The following is a 15,564-nucleotide window of genomic DNA, read 5'->3' on the forward strand; positions in this document are numbered from 1 at the left end:
TCCCTGTGAATGCAAAAAAGTATCAAACTTGTGGTACCATTCCCTAGGTGCCTACTTACGGCCATAAAGGCTCTTTCTCAACTTACACATTAGGTGTTCCCTACCTTTCTCTTCAAAGCCCTCAGGTTGCTGCATATAAATCTCATCATGCAAGTCCCCATAAAAAAGTCATCTTTACATACATTTGATAAAGGGCCAGATTTAGCTGAGCAGCCAATGCTAGTACCAAGAGTAGGGTCCTCCTTTTGACCACAAAAGAAAAGACTTCAACGAAGCCAACACCATATTCCTGCTTGAAACCCTTAGCTACCAATCTGGCCTTATAAGCAGGCTTTGGGCATCAAGGGATACTTTTCAGCTTATATACCCACTTGCATGGCAGTGCCTTCTTGGCACTAGGCAAAGGAGCCAAATCCCACATATGGTTAGACTGTAAGGAGTCAAACTCCGACTGCATAGCCCTGTCCCATGAGTGACTATCATCTCTATGCATGGCCTTATCATAAGAGAGAGGCTAACCTACATCTATCACCCTAGCATAATCCATAGAGGTCGTAAAGGGCTCAGCAAGAGGACTTCTAGCTCTAGTAGAGCATCTCAAAGTAGACTGATCCTGCAAAACAGACGGGGCCTAGGCCACTAGACAATCAACTGCTGCAAGCTATCTAGCTAGCTATAAGGGAGCAAGAGGCTTCTCTTAAAAGATCACCTTGCATACCTCGACCACGTGCTCATGCTGGTTATGCATCTTTTTCGTCATGGAAAATGACATAATGGCTGTGAATAACCTTGCCATCCTGTGCATCCCATAGGCAATAGCCCACCTCACCTGCATTCCTCTAACCAAGAAAGATACATTTTACAAACTTAGGATCCAGCTTATTGCACTTGTCCTTGGAAACATGGCAAAATGCCTCACAACCAAAGACACACAAATAAGCATATGATGGAGGATTTCCAATCCATACTTTCTTTGCAACCTAGCAATCAATAGCAATGCAAGGGGACTAGTTAATCAACTGTACCATAGTAGTTGCCCAAAAGTACTATAGTAAGCCTATTGGCTCTCCTGAATCATCCTGTTCATGCATTCGATGATACTATTATGGGAAGGGGTGTAAGGGGCGATCAAATAACACTTAATACCCCCCTCATCACAAAATTTTTTAAAAGTTTTTGAGACATACTCACCCCCATTATCAAATATTAGGCATTTCAGCCTATATCCAAACCGGTTCTCAACAAGAGTAAGCCAACGATGAAAGGTAGATAAGATATCCGATTTCTGCTTAATAGGGTAAGCCCAGACCTTATATGAGTAATCATCAATTGATGTGACAAAGTACTTCGCACCACCTAGTGACTGATAGGGCATGGGACCACATACATCCGAATGAACAAGAGCCAAAGGCTTATCCATGCACTTAATGCCAAACTTCTTATGTGTACTACGTGTCTACCTGCCATATAGACAATAATCACAACACTCAAAACACTTATAGCCTAGGGACAGAAGATACTGCAAATTGGTAAGAATTTCCATTCCTTTCAAAGACATGTGCCCAAGGCGATGATACCAAAGAGATACATATGGAGTTGTAGCCATAGCCAAAACATGGTTAATTGACCCAGATATAAGCAAAGGATAGAGGGTGTGAAGGAAACTGCTAGGGTTTGCACTGAGGACACACAAGTGTATGACCACGACAGAAACACAAAGAGACAAACACAGACATAGAGGGCAAAACTCAAACCCTAAACGCAAAACTCAAAACTCAAACACAAACAGAAGAAGGGAGAGACAGAACACAACTCTGAAGTGAATGAATGCTGTAAATGAATGTAAGAGTGTACAGTGTGTTCAAGGGTAGAGCAATATCGGAGTGTGACGTCCACCGAAGACGAATCCCAAGTCTGTGACCACCAGTCGGAGTGTAGGAGTGCTGAATAGTGAATGGCAGCAAGCTGGTCACCAAAACACAGCAGCCTGGAGGCTAGAAACTGGTAAACGCAACAATGTACCACCGATCAAGGGCTGGAAACCGTGCACAGTCTGCTGTAAACAGCAAACTGAAACAGTGTCTGAGAGTGTCAAGGCGCCTGCAATGCTGAAAATGCAGGTTGGCTAACCCTAGGGATGATGGACAGCAGGCTGAACAGCAGTCTGGGACAGTCTGGAGCAGTAGCCAGCAGCTGAGAGCTGTCGCCTACAGCAATGGACAGGCTGAAGATGATGTGGCTGCAGTCGATGATGGCTGGACAACAGATGGAGGTGGGCTGCAAACTGAAAACTGGGCGCCAACAGCAGCAGAGGGTGTGTGGGCTAGTGTAACCTACAAACAAGGATGATTGCTGAATAGGGGCAACCTATCTATTTATAGATGTGGAAGGGCGCCCCAAAAATTAGGGTTTCCACTAAACTCTCTCGAACCGCTCCCCGTTTTAGGGTTTCCATTGAACTCTCTCGAACCGCTTCCCGTTTTACTCTAAAAGAGCATTTTTAGTGTGTTTTGGAGCTGTTTAAGAAGCTAATCAACAGATAATGCATATTTTAGCTCAACACAGGGTACTAGATTTAGCACCACGTGCAATAACAAGATTCTCGATGATAATCTTCCATGAGAAATCACCAAAAGAGACAACATAACCTGTTGGAGTGCACGGGTAGCAGAAGCGTGAAGATTTGCAACAAAGAAGTGAGCAGGTGAGTGAGAGTCAGAGTCAGAGAGAGTACGAGCTGATTTGGGTGTACCAACAATGTGTTGGTACACAAAGAATAAAATGTATTTATACTTAGGGCCCGTAAGGGTGCATTCACATGTACAACATAATACACGTGTAAAATACACGGAGGTGAATAAAGGACCTTTACATCCCAACAACCTCCCACTTAAAGGTCCGGAGTGAACCTTTAACCAACTCCCACTAGTCGTATGCAATGCTCATGCTGAGCCTTGCCTAGACTTTTAGTGAGAACATCTGCAGGATTGTCCTGTGTTTTGATCTTGGTCAATGTGATTAGACCATCCTCCAGAATCTGTCTGATAAAGTGATATCGCACATCAATATCCTTTGTGCGTGAATGATACATGGCATTTTTAGCCAGATACACAGCACTCTGGCTATCACATCCCAACACTGGAGTACTCATAGACATGCCGAGATCCTCTGCGAGTCTGCTCAACCATATAGCTTCCTTAGAAGCTTTAGTAGCTGATAGCTGATATGTATTCAGCTTCAGTAGTACTCAGTGCTACGATGTTTTGCAACCTGGAGCACCAAGAGACGGCCCCTCCAGCAACTGTAAAGACATACCCGCTAGTGGACCTGCGAGTGTCTAAGTCACCTGCCATGTCTGCATCACAATAACCCGGCAGATTAAGTGCACCCCGCCCATAGCAAATACACTTTCTTTGTGTACCCTTCAGATATCTAAGAATACACTTGACAGCCTCCCAATGTGGTTTGCCAGGATTTGACATAAACCTGCTCACAACTCCCACTGCATGAGCAATGTCTGGACGAGTAGCCACCATAGCATACATAAGAGAGCCACAAGCTGATGCATAAGGGACTCCCTTCATAGCATTGGCTTCCATGTCATCTTTTGGGCTGTTGGCTTTACTAAGCTTAAGGTATGGAGGTAAGGGTACTCCGAGAGGCTTAGCTTCAGCCATGTTAAATCTGTCCAGGACCTTTTCAATGTACTTTTCTTGAGATAAGAACAACAATTTCTGCGTTCTATCCCTACGAATCCTCATGCCCAATATATGCTCTGCATTCCCCAAATCTTTCATGGAAAAATCTGATTTCAGCTGATCTTTGAGGGCATCCAAGATAGTCTTTCTCTTCCCAACTAGCAACATATCATCCACATATAAAACAAGTATGATAGGGCTGCCATCTGTATCCTTTTTCATATACAAACAATGATTTGCATGGCTGCGTGTAAACCCATGAGAGAGCATAAAAGTGTCAAACTTTTTGTACCACTGCCGTGGTGCTTCTTTCAGCCCATATAAGCTGCGTTTTAGTTTACACACCAACTGCTCTTTTCCAGGAACTACAAAACCCTCGGGCTGTTTCATGTAGATCTCCTCATCAATGTCACCATGCAGAAAAGTTGTTTTCACATCCATTTGGTACAGCTCTAAATCCAATACAGCAGTGAGAGCAAAAAGCACACCTAGTGTGGTCATCTTCACGACAGGTGAGAAGACCTCTTGGAAGTCAATCCCTTCCTTCTGTCCATACCCTTTGGCAACCAATCTTGCCTTGTACTTGGGTTTTCCATCAACTGTCTTTACTTTGTAAACCCATTTGTTTGGAAGAGGCTTTCTTCCTTTGGGCAACGACACAAGATCCCAAGTATCATTAGCATACAGAGATTTAATCTCTTCCTGCATAGCTAGCTCCCACTTATTGCTGAATTTGCATGACTTAGCCTCTTTATATGTCAGAGGCTCACCCTCATCAGTGAGCATCACATAATGCAAAGAGGGGTCATACCTATGTGGCTGCCTTCTTAGGCGTGTAGACCTGCGTACCCAATGATCTGCATTCTCAAGAATCGGATCTACATCTGGAGGCATGTTATTTTCAGCATTTATTGGCTGCTGTAAGCCATTTTCAGCATGCTGTTCATGCTGTACAGCACCTTCATTTTCATTTCCAGTACCTGCATTTTCATAATCAGCAAGTCTATCTTGCTGTCCATGACCTCCCTGTGCTTCTATTTGCTGTCCATCATCATCTGGCTCAAAGATAACCGGCTGATCATCAATTTCAGCCTATGGTACAGCACCATGAGGCTCATCATTTGAAGTAATAGGTGGCTGCGAATTCTGAAATTTGACCTTTTTCATGTCTTCATCAGAGGCTAAAGTACTTTTCAGCAACTTTGCCTCATTAAACACAACATTACGGCTGCGAACAATTTTCTTGGACTGAGATAGCCACACTCTATAGCCAAATTCACCCTCATCACCATAGCCCATGAAAATGCCTTTGGTGGATTTCGGGTCAAGTTTATTCCTCAGCTCATCTCTAACATGCACAAAAGCATCACAGCCAAATATTCGTAAATGGTCATATGAGGCCGGTTTGCCAGACCAAACCTCCTCAGGGATGCCATTATTTAAAGACCTGTTTGGAGAGCGGTTGCAAATGTGAACCGCGGTTTTAAGTGCCTCTCCCCAAAATTCATGAGGGAGACTAGCAGTGGACAGCATACACCGCACTCTCTCACATAGAGTCCTATTGTATCTTTCAGCCACACCATTTGAAGAAGGGCTGTCAGGGGCTGTAAGCTCCCTCTTGATCCCATGCAAGTCACAAAAGGACTTAAATTCATTAGACGTGAACTCACCCCCATTATCAGTTCTCAAGCATTTCAACTTTCTACCTATCTGAGTGGTCACGAATGCATGAAAAGTTTTAAAAACAGCAAACACTTCACTTTTCTTTTTCAACAAATAAACCCAAATCTTCCTGGAACAATCATCAATAAAAGAGGCAAAGTATGCAGCACCACCCAGCGATTTCAAAGGCATGCTACATACATCAGAATGCACTAAGTCCAAGACATTTGACTTACGGGAGACACCAGAGTAAAAGGAATTTTTCATTTGCTTTCCAAACTGACAGTCATTACAAAAATCAAGTTTAGAGTCTTTTCCATCAACCCTCTTCAAAGAGGTAAGGACATCAAGTCCTTTCTGGCTCATATGGCCTAATCTCTTATGCCATAACTCCAAATGACAGCCAATTTCAGCAACTGCAAGAAACTTGCCATTCAAAGCTTTACAGTGCAGACAATACAAAGTGCCCTTCTTGGTTCCTTTAGCAATCAGCATGGAACCCCTTCTTAATTTCCACAAACCACCACCAAACAGTGTGGTGTAACCATGCAAGTCAAGCTGTCCAACAGATAGTAAACTCTTCTTGATGCCAGGCACATATCTGACATCTTTCAACACAAGTTCTTGCCCATTATCCAAAGACAAGTGTATGGTGCCAATCCCATCAATGCTGCAAGCATGATTATTTCCAAGGTAAACCTTGCCATAACAGCCTGCATCAAAAGTAGCAAAGCACTCTAAGCATGGAGTCACATGGAAAGAGGCACCAGAGTCTACAATCCAAGTCTGAGTGACACCATCATCAACTGACAAAAGTGTATCAATCACATCAGCCTTGGTGATCTGCATATCCTGCATGTGACATACAAGGGCATCATAATCCACTGCACATAATACATCAGCCTCTGCATCCGAGAGCTCCTCTATGACAACACTGGAGGCCACATTGGCCTTTTCCTTGCCTTTGCCTGCCTCAGATGCATCTGTCTTTTCCTCTTTCTTCTTTTTGTCTCTTGCATTCTTCTTTCTCTCTTGTTCCTTCTTGTAATACCTGCAATCAAGCTTCTTGTGGCCCTTCCGACCACACTGATAGCATGTAACATCACTCTTTTCTTTTCCTTTGCTCTTGCTCCTGCTTCTCTGTCCAGCATTTGCATTTTTCTTTTCAGCCCTGCCTCTAACATTATAAGTTGAGTTGCTGCCTTCTCCACTAGACTTACGTCTAATTTCTTCATTCAAGATCGAACCCCTCACACCATCATATGTGAGATTGGGGTTATTACTGAGAGAAACAACCAAAGTCTCCCAAGAGTCAGACAATGTCAAGATCAAAAAAATCGCCCTCAACTTATCATCAAAATCCAAACTTGCATCCTTCAGCTGATTTAAAATGCCAGTAAATGCACTCAAGTGCTCAGCTGCAAGCTTGGACTCATCCAGCCGCATATTCACCAACTTGCGCATTAAATGCACCTGATTAACAGGTGTGGTGATCTCATAGGTAGTTTTCAACTTCTCCCATATTGCATGACCAGTGTCTAAACCCTTAATGTCTGTCAAAATGTCATCAGTGACACCCATCTTTATATAAGCCACAGCCTTTTGTTGACTCTGGCCCAATCCGCCTCAGACATTTGTGCGGGTTTATCCATTTGCAAAGCATCCTCACAATCCTTTAAGAACAGTATGCCCTGCATACGATCTTTCCAAAGATCAAAGCCCTAACCATCAAATCGCTTGATTTCCATCAAACTTTTAATGTCAGAACTGGAAGAAGTTGCAGCCATTTTTATCACAAGTACAAGTGTAAATGCACTGAACTGCAAGAGCACAAGCTAAATCAGCAAATACACTACTGTTCTTGCATAACCAGCAATAATCCTCTACTGTTCTTACATAAATCAGCCACTGCACAGGCAAATAATGCAGAAATTTATCAAATTCTGCACAAAATTCCAAATTTCCAGGTCCAAAAGTGCGCAAATGTTAGCCAAACTGACTCAGCTGAGCAAAATTACATCAGTACATGAAAAGCCCCAATTTTTCTTGGTCCAATGCCAAGAAATTTTACTCGGATGAGCAAAATTTCAACAAATTTGGAAAAATCCCCAAATTAATTGAGGTCAAGGCGCACAATGTCTGCAATTTCTGACACAGATGTCACTGTCAAGCATAAACAGCATCAAATCTGGGAAAAGCCCCAAATTTCCAGGTTCAAATTTGCCCAAATCTGAGAACTGTGCTTGCGCGCGCGAACTTCTGTCAGTGGCAAAGGGGCTGCTTGCAGTAAACCTTAGAAAAAATTTAAAAGATTTTTGGAAGAAAAAAATGTGTCGAATCTACAGCCGTTGACCTTGCGCTGCCCGTCAGATGCCACGTAGCCTTGCGCGAGCTGTCGCCTGCAGTCGCTGCCCTCGCCTGGTCATCGCCTACTTTCGTGAGTTGTCACCTACAGTCGCCTGGTCATCGCCTGCACTCGCCTGTCTGAAAATGACGAACGAGCCCTGTCGCCTGCTGCACGAGCTGTCGCCGGCTGGAGAAGCAACGAACTAACCTGTCACCTGCTGAGAGACTGTCGCATGCACTCCTGTGAGCTGTCGCTGGTCAAACACGACCTATGTGAGCCTGCTGGTCAGACACGACCACTCCTGTGAGCTGCCAGGTCAAAAACGACCTGTGTATTTCGTGCGAGCAAACACTGAAGATGTCTCACACGGACTCCAAGGAGCGCGAGCACCTTAACCTCAGCTCTGATACCAGTTGTTGGAGTGCACGGGTAGCGGAAGCGTGAAGTTTTGCAGCAGAGAAGTGAGCAGGTGAGTGAGAGTGAGAGTCAGAGAGAGTACGAGCTGATTTGGGTGTACCAACAATGTGTTGGTACACAAAGAATAAAATGTATTTATACTTAGGGCCCGTAAGGGTGCATTCACATATACAACATAATACACGTGTAAAATACACGGAGGTAAATAAAGGACCTTTACATCCCAACATAACCTACATCATCCAATGTGCTAGCAGAGATAAGGCTCTTCATGAGAGCCGGTATATGATGTACATCATGAAGAGTGAACATACTGTCTAAACCAAAATACAACTGAACATTACCAATACCAACTATCTCCAATGCCAGGTCATTACCCAAACATACTAATCCAATCATACTACGATAGGAGTAAAACCACTTCTCTATGAGAGGTCACATGAAAGAAACCTCCTAAATCTATCAACCAACACTGAGTATATCTTGACAAAGCATCAGTCAGCTGTGAAGCATCCAAAGAAAAACTGCCAAGATAAGATCATTAGATATATCAAGCTAGACTACATTAATCTCCTCAATCTTGACACTAGACTTGCTAGGCACAATGTTGCAATCATCATGCTTGTCCTACACTTTACCCTTTCACTTTTCCTTGCACTTGTCTTCATGCATTCTATAGCACTGTGACCGAATATGACTTGCTTTCCCACAATAATGACAAATAAGACCAGCCTTATGACCCCACGACTTACTGCACGACTATCCATGTGTCCTTGAGTAAGTCCTATTAGAGTCTCTATCATGGCCATTTCCATCATGCTAGCCTCGCACAGTCAATGCATGTGATATATAGAAAGCATCCACATTCTTTCTATTCACCTCTTCTGTCAAGAGGACACTCTCATTATCTTGCAATTTTAGCCCATCCTTAGCACAGAGAGCCGTACAAAAAGGGTCCCACGACTCAAGTAGAGTACCAAGAAGAGACAAAGTATGCAAAGTACCCTTGAGCTCAGTCTCCAATGAAGCTAAATGGCTGATAATGGAGTAAAACTCATTCAAGTGTATAGACATAGAAGCCCCTTCCTTCATGCGGAGGTCTATCAACTATTTCAGCCAACACATTTGAGATACAAGACTATACTTGTCATAAAGATTCTTAAACTGTGTCCAAAGCTCATATGCAATCCGATTTCCAATTACTTCATTATAGTAAACTTACTTAGAGAGTGATAAAATGATTGTGTATTTGCATACCTGATCCAATTCATCCCAATCCTTAGCCGCAATGTTTTCAGGTTTAGCACTCCCATTTTTTACTTGTCTAACCTGCAATTTCTACACTAAAACCTACCATATCTAGGTCTTCCAATAGTTGTAATTGATCCCATCCAGTTTTTTAATATTGAAGATCTAGTTGTAATTGATCCCATCCAGTTTTTTAATATTGAAGATAGCACTTTCGTGAAAACCACTAGCCATAATGAGACCAAGCAAGTATAAAGAAGGGCAAGATGGGCTACTGTAATGCCTTGCAAATCACCCCAAAACCACTACTAAATCAAGTGGGAAATAGGAGATACTGCCAAAGTAATGAGTTGTCTGTATTGTAAACAAAAGATGGTCAAGTCCATCTGATGCCCTCAAATAGGATGCATAAAATTGAAATGACAGGCTGCTGTAATAAACTGTAGCAATATGCCAACAACCAACTGTGAACAACCAAGAAGGAAGAAGCCAAGAACAACCGGCATTGAAGACTGTCACAACTGCAATGTATCAAGAACCATACATGCAATAGGCATAGACGCCATGCACAAGGTAGGTCTCAAGGGTAAATAAAGAGAACTACCAGATGCATAACCCATTGAGTAAAAGCTCAATACATAACCCAAAAGCATATAAATACCAATAACAACACCTTGACAAACATACGTTCCAGGTCCAAGCCAAGAGATCAAATCAGCCCACAATAGGGTAACTACATCCGATAAATATCAAGAGAGTATGTATATGTCACAATGAGTCCCACTGCCTCACTATAATAAGCTCAAGCTCAACTGCATAAACCAAATGCTCTCTAGTACATCCAAGTGCCAATGTGGCTCAATGCATAAAGCCGAATAGCTTCCATTGAAGCAACACTCAAATGCCAAATGAGCAAGTAAAGCTCAAGATACCATTTGAATGACATCCAAACATCCAAGATCCATAGAGCATGCATCCAAAAGCATAAAATCCAACATGTACTTCAAGCCTGTAACTACATAAGCCACTAAAGCCACCAAGATATGCAACCACAGCCAACATCAATGTAATGAAGCTCAAATCTCAACTCAAAAGCATGCCATAGCATACCAGGAAGTATACATAACAATCGAAGTAGTAGTACATCCACTGAGTATCCCATAAAGTATCAATAAGCATTAGGCATAAGCTTCTCACTGATAAATGCTCATTGCCCTATTGTTATAATACTAAAATGACAATGAAATCTCAACTATTTCCAACCCAAATCAGTCCCAAAATCATAACCATATCATCCAAGCAACAAGATAGCATCCCCGAAGCATCGACATGCATTATGGCATCTACTATTTGCTATCAAACCAAAACAATTCTGTTCTATGTGAAATAAAGAACAAAAAACTGCACAAAATCAACTCTGTGCACACCCAAATTTGTAGCTCGTCATAATCTTCGTTTCTAGCTATAGAACGCTTAAATCTGATACCATATGCAAAAGTAATGACCAAAATATTATAGTGCTATCAAGCTATCAAAGCTGTCCAAGACATCTACAGCATGCTTTGTATCCACTCAAAATGGATAAAATGGCTACTCGTCGGCTCAATAAGCACTCAACAAGGCTCAACTAAGCCTTGGGAAGCTCTCTACAAGAGCAGAGCAAGCTGAAACAAGCCGGAAGAAGAAAAGACTCAATACATACGTCAAGAGAAAGAAACAATGACTACCATAAAACCTTGAGTTGAAGCTTTCAATCGAGCTAAAGCAAAGAATAAAGAAGCTTCTTGAATGGTTGGCTCTAATACCAGTTGAAGAGACTAAGCCCGGAGTGGAAACACACGAGTGGAAGTAAGAGCTATGATAGAAGAAGTGAGAGAGAGAGAGAGAGAGAAACAAGATGTGACTTGGCAGAAGGGGTTTCTTAATGGGGGATTTCCGAAAAGTCAGGTGTGGAATGCCTTTGCTCTTGCGGCACTTAAGCAAGATCTATGGTCTTAGTTACAACCTTCATCTCCACGGTTTACTTTCCATTCCGCACAGTATGCATCTACATAGTCGCGGTTGGACTGAATGTACATCATGCAAGATGATGATTTTCTTCCTGAGATGCTGGAAATGCAAGTCTTCCAGCAATATGCCTTGTCGGACCATTTCCCTCTCCAACTTGAGATACTGGCACAACCCATTGCACCTTTTCTGTAGTTGCTGGTTAGACTCCCTTTACGTTTCAACTCGTCTTATTTGAAGCATTCAATCTTCCAGGGCTATATGCAGCAATTGATTGAGAGATTTTTATTGGACTTTGCCTCTGAGGGCACAGTTTCTTTTGAACGGCTGCTCTCTAATGTGCGACGGGTTGCTCGCCAGTATGGGATCCATCATGCCTCTCTTTGTCGACGGCGCCGACATGCAGCAGAGGACTTACTGGCTTTGGTTCGTTTGCTAATGGTGGACACCCCGGATGATGAATTTCTACTGTCCCTGGCACAGCGTTTGGCTGATCTTATTAAAGAATTTCAGTTGAAATCCTATCAGCAGGCCAAATTGCATAATTTGACTGACAATTTGCAAGATAGTGCTGGTCAGACTCATAAGTTCTTTCACGCCTTGCATGCTTCTCATGTGCACAAAAATATGACCAGACTCTAGGATTCAGAAGGCCGCAAGGTCACTGATCCGCACGCCATTGTCATTATGTGCAAGAACTATTTTCTCGATCTTCTTGGTTCTTCTCCGTCGCCTTCTGACCAGGTCACGCATGCACATTCAGTCTTCTATGATCTGGTCCGCCATCAGATTCCACTTGATATGCAAGCTACTTTGGAGGCAGATATTTGTGAGAAGGAGGTTATGGATGTTTTGTTACACCTGCCGAAGGATAAGAGCCCTGGCTGGGATGGTCTCACCGATGAATTCTTTGAGAACTCAGCTACCCAACTGGTGAAGCCATTGGCAGCTATGTTTGAGCAGGTTTGGGAAACAGGGGTCATGCCTTCCTCTTGAAAGAAGGCCTTATCAAATTGCTTCCAAAGGTTCCTTCGCCATCAATGTTGCAACAGTGGAGACCAATTTCTTTGATGAGCTCAATGTATAAAATCTTTTCCAAAGTGCTGGTGAATCGGCTCCACAAGCACCTTCCTGTCAGAGTGCAGCGGTGCGGAAGCGTAGGACTGAGAGAGAGAGAACGCAGAGAGAGAAGAGAGAGAAAGAGACAGTGGACGATGAAGATCTGCTGTATAAAGAATGCTGAATACAAAGATATGCAGATATATACACGGGCGCAGTGCGCTGGACTGCGTGTCTCCACCTCGACGATGCAACCTGCTTTTCACCTCGAAGTCTGCTGCAGTCTGCACTGTCTGCTGTCTGAAATCTGCGAACAGAGACGGAATCTGCACGTGTCACCGGTCTGTAATCTGCGAGCAGAGAAGTGTACCAGACTGCTGAAAGTGCCAGGTATAAATAGCCGAGAAACGGGGCAAAAGAGGGCGCCAGAAATAGCCATGCGGGTGCATTAAATGCAACCGACTGGCTGCTGCAGGTCGGACTGCCACGTGGCAGTCCGACTGCACCAGGCCACCTGCTGCCCTGATCTGATCTGATCTCTAACACCCCCTCTCAGAACCTGGGCAGGGCACAAGCCTGAGGGATCTGGAATGTCTCCAAAGTAGAGCCTGAGGAAGCGCCTTCGTAAACAAATCTACAAGATTGTCCTCCGTCTTGCAGTACTCCACAGTGATGGTCTCATCCAGAAGTTTTTCTCGGATGAAGTGGTACTGGATCTCTATGTGCTTCGTCCGGGCATGAAAAACAGGGTTCCTTGCCAAGGCAATGCAACTCTCATTGTCACATCGCAGCAATGTAGAACGAGTCTGGGGGCACCCAAGCTCCTCCAATAATCTCCGAAGCCACACAACCTCGCATGTGGTGGAAGACGCGGCCCGATACTCCGCCTCAATAGACGAAAGGGCTACCGTGGGCTGCTTCTTGCTACTCCATGAAATAACACCTGCACCCAAAGTAAAACAGTAACCTGTAGTAGACCGTCTGTGGTCCACGTCACCGGCCCAATCCGAGTCGCTCCAACCTGCAAGTACAAGATCTGACCCATCTATCCCTGCGGGGTAATGAATCCCTAAATCAGACGTCCCCCTCAGATACCGAAGTATCCTCTGAGCAGCCTGCCAATGCACCATCTTAGGTTCACTCATGAACCCTGCCAAGAGCCCAACAGCAAAACATAGATCAACCCTGGTGTTGAGAAGCCAAATCAAGGACCCAATCAACTGTCGATAGCGGGACGCATCCGCCAAAGGAGAAGCTGAATGAGAAGTGGCCTTCCAATTCGGATCCATAGGAGTAGATAGGGCCCGACAATCCTCCATCTCAAAAGACACCAAGAGCTCCTGTACATATCTCTGTTGAGAGATAAAGATCCCCCTCTGAGACTGATAAATCTCATGGCCCAAAAAGAAATGGAGTAGACCCAAGTCCGTCATCTCGAACGTCCGATGTAAAGCTGACTTCGTCTCTTGGACCTGTTGTGCATCATCACCTGTGACAATCAAATCATCAACATATAAGACAAACAGCACACAACCATCCTCGGAAGTGTGAACATACAGCTGCGGATCGGCCTTGGACCGCCGATATCCCAACTGAGATTGGAGGAACGAATCAATCTTCTCGTTCCACGCACGCAGAGCCTGCTTGAGGCCATACAAGGCCTTCTTCAACCTGTAGACTTTCCCATCTGAAGATCCAAAGCCAGGAGGCTGCTCAACATAGATCTCCTCCTTCAAATCACCATTGAGGAAGGCCGACTTCACATCCAACTGATAAACAGGCCATCTCCTATGGCCAGCCAAAGCAAGAACAGCTCTAATGGTCGCCATACGAGCTGTGGGGGCAAAAGTGTCATGACAGTCAATACCTGGGCACTGTGCAAAACCTTTAGCAACAAGGCGAGCCTTGTGCTTATCCAAAGAACCATCGCTAAGGTATTTGGTCTTCAAGACCCACTTGACTCCAATCACCTTCTTCTTTGGGGGCCGGGGCACGAGTGACCAAGTGCCATTCCTCTCAATAGCCTCCAACTCAGCTTCCATAGCTTTCTTCCATGGTGCGGACTGTAAAGCCTCCTTCACGAAGATGGGCTCTCGATCCTGCATAACACGGGTCATCAAACAATAGTTGGAGCAAACAAGCTCCGTAGAATGTGCCCGGTGCCTCCGTGACCGCCGCGGACCATCCTGCAGTCCCCACTCCTCAAGAACCCCCTCGATCCCTGAATCACGGAGTGTGTCACGCGCCCAGCGAGGAGGAGGCCGAACCTCCCCTCGTCTTTCTCCATCAGCAGAAGGCTCTAGAGTATCCATCGGCGGTAACTCCTCAGAGGTGTCCGGTGGAACAGTAGACTCCGTGTCAGAAACAGAATCATAATCAAAAGGCACGGGCTCCAGTGGAATTGTAGAAGGAGCCCAACTCTCCCTTGGATCTCCAAGAACGGGATGCTCCTCACCCGTTGAACTAGCCAAAACCTCCACAAACCGCACATCACGGCTAGTGTACACATCCCGCTTGACGGGATCATACAGTCGGTAGCCTTGATACTGGGAGCTGTAGCCAACAAATACCTATTTTCGAAAAGCTGCTTCAAATTTATCACGGTGAGCCTTGGGGATGTGAACATAGGCATCACACCCAAAGACGGTCCTTCTTCTTGGTGTCCGTGTCCTTCTAATGCTTCTGGTGTCCGTGTCCTTCTGATGCTTCTTGAGGAGCCGTCATCGTAGCATCAGAAGCATTCAGAAGCATCAGAAGCATCAGCCGTCATCGTAGCATCAGAAGCATTCTTGGTGTCCGTGTCCTTCATCCTTGGTATCCTTCTTCTTGGTGTCCGTGTCCTTGTCAGGGCAATCCTTCTTCCAATGGCCAGTCTTTCCACAAATATGGCATGTGGAATCTTTGTCCTTCTCCTTCTCCTTGTCCTTCTTGGACTTGTTATCCCCCTTCTTCTTCTTTTGGTCCTTCCCCTTCTTCTGAGAGGCTTGACCTATCAACGCCTCCGACTTGGAAGCATTTTGTTCCTTTAACTGTTCCTCTTGGTCCAAGACCATAGGAACCAACTCTTCCCAACGAAGAGTAGACTCTCGTCCCGAAGCTATAAGGGCAGAGTAAAATGTACCGAAT

General features: G+C 44.5%; 1 protein-coding gene across 3 annotated transcripts in view; it reads right to left on the bottom strand.

Annotated features, from left to right (window-relative positions):
• The window catches only part of LOC148024578 (S-adenosyl-L-methionine-dependent methyltransferases superfamily protein), a 160,105-nt gene that overhangs the window by 128,282 nt on the left and 16,259 nt on the right, over positions 1-15,564 (bottom strand). The gene's annotated exons all lie outside the window — the stretch shown is intronic.

The sequence above is a fragment of the Lygodium microphyllum genome, chromosome 15, assembly GCF_053477565.2.
Source record: "Lygodium microphyllum isolate KBCC chromosome 15, Lygodium_microphyllum_v1.1.10, whole genome shotgun sequence".
Lineage (NCBI taxonomy): Eukaryota > Viridiplantae > Streptophyta > Polypodiopsida > Schizaeales > Lygodiaceae > Lygodium > Lygodium microphyllum.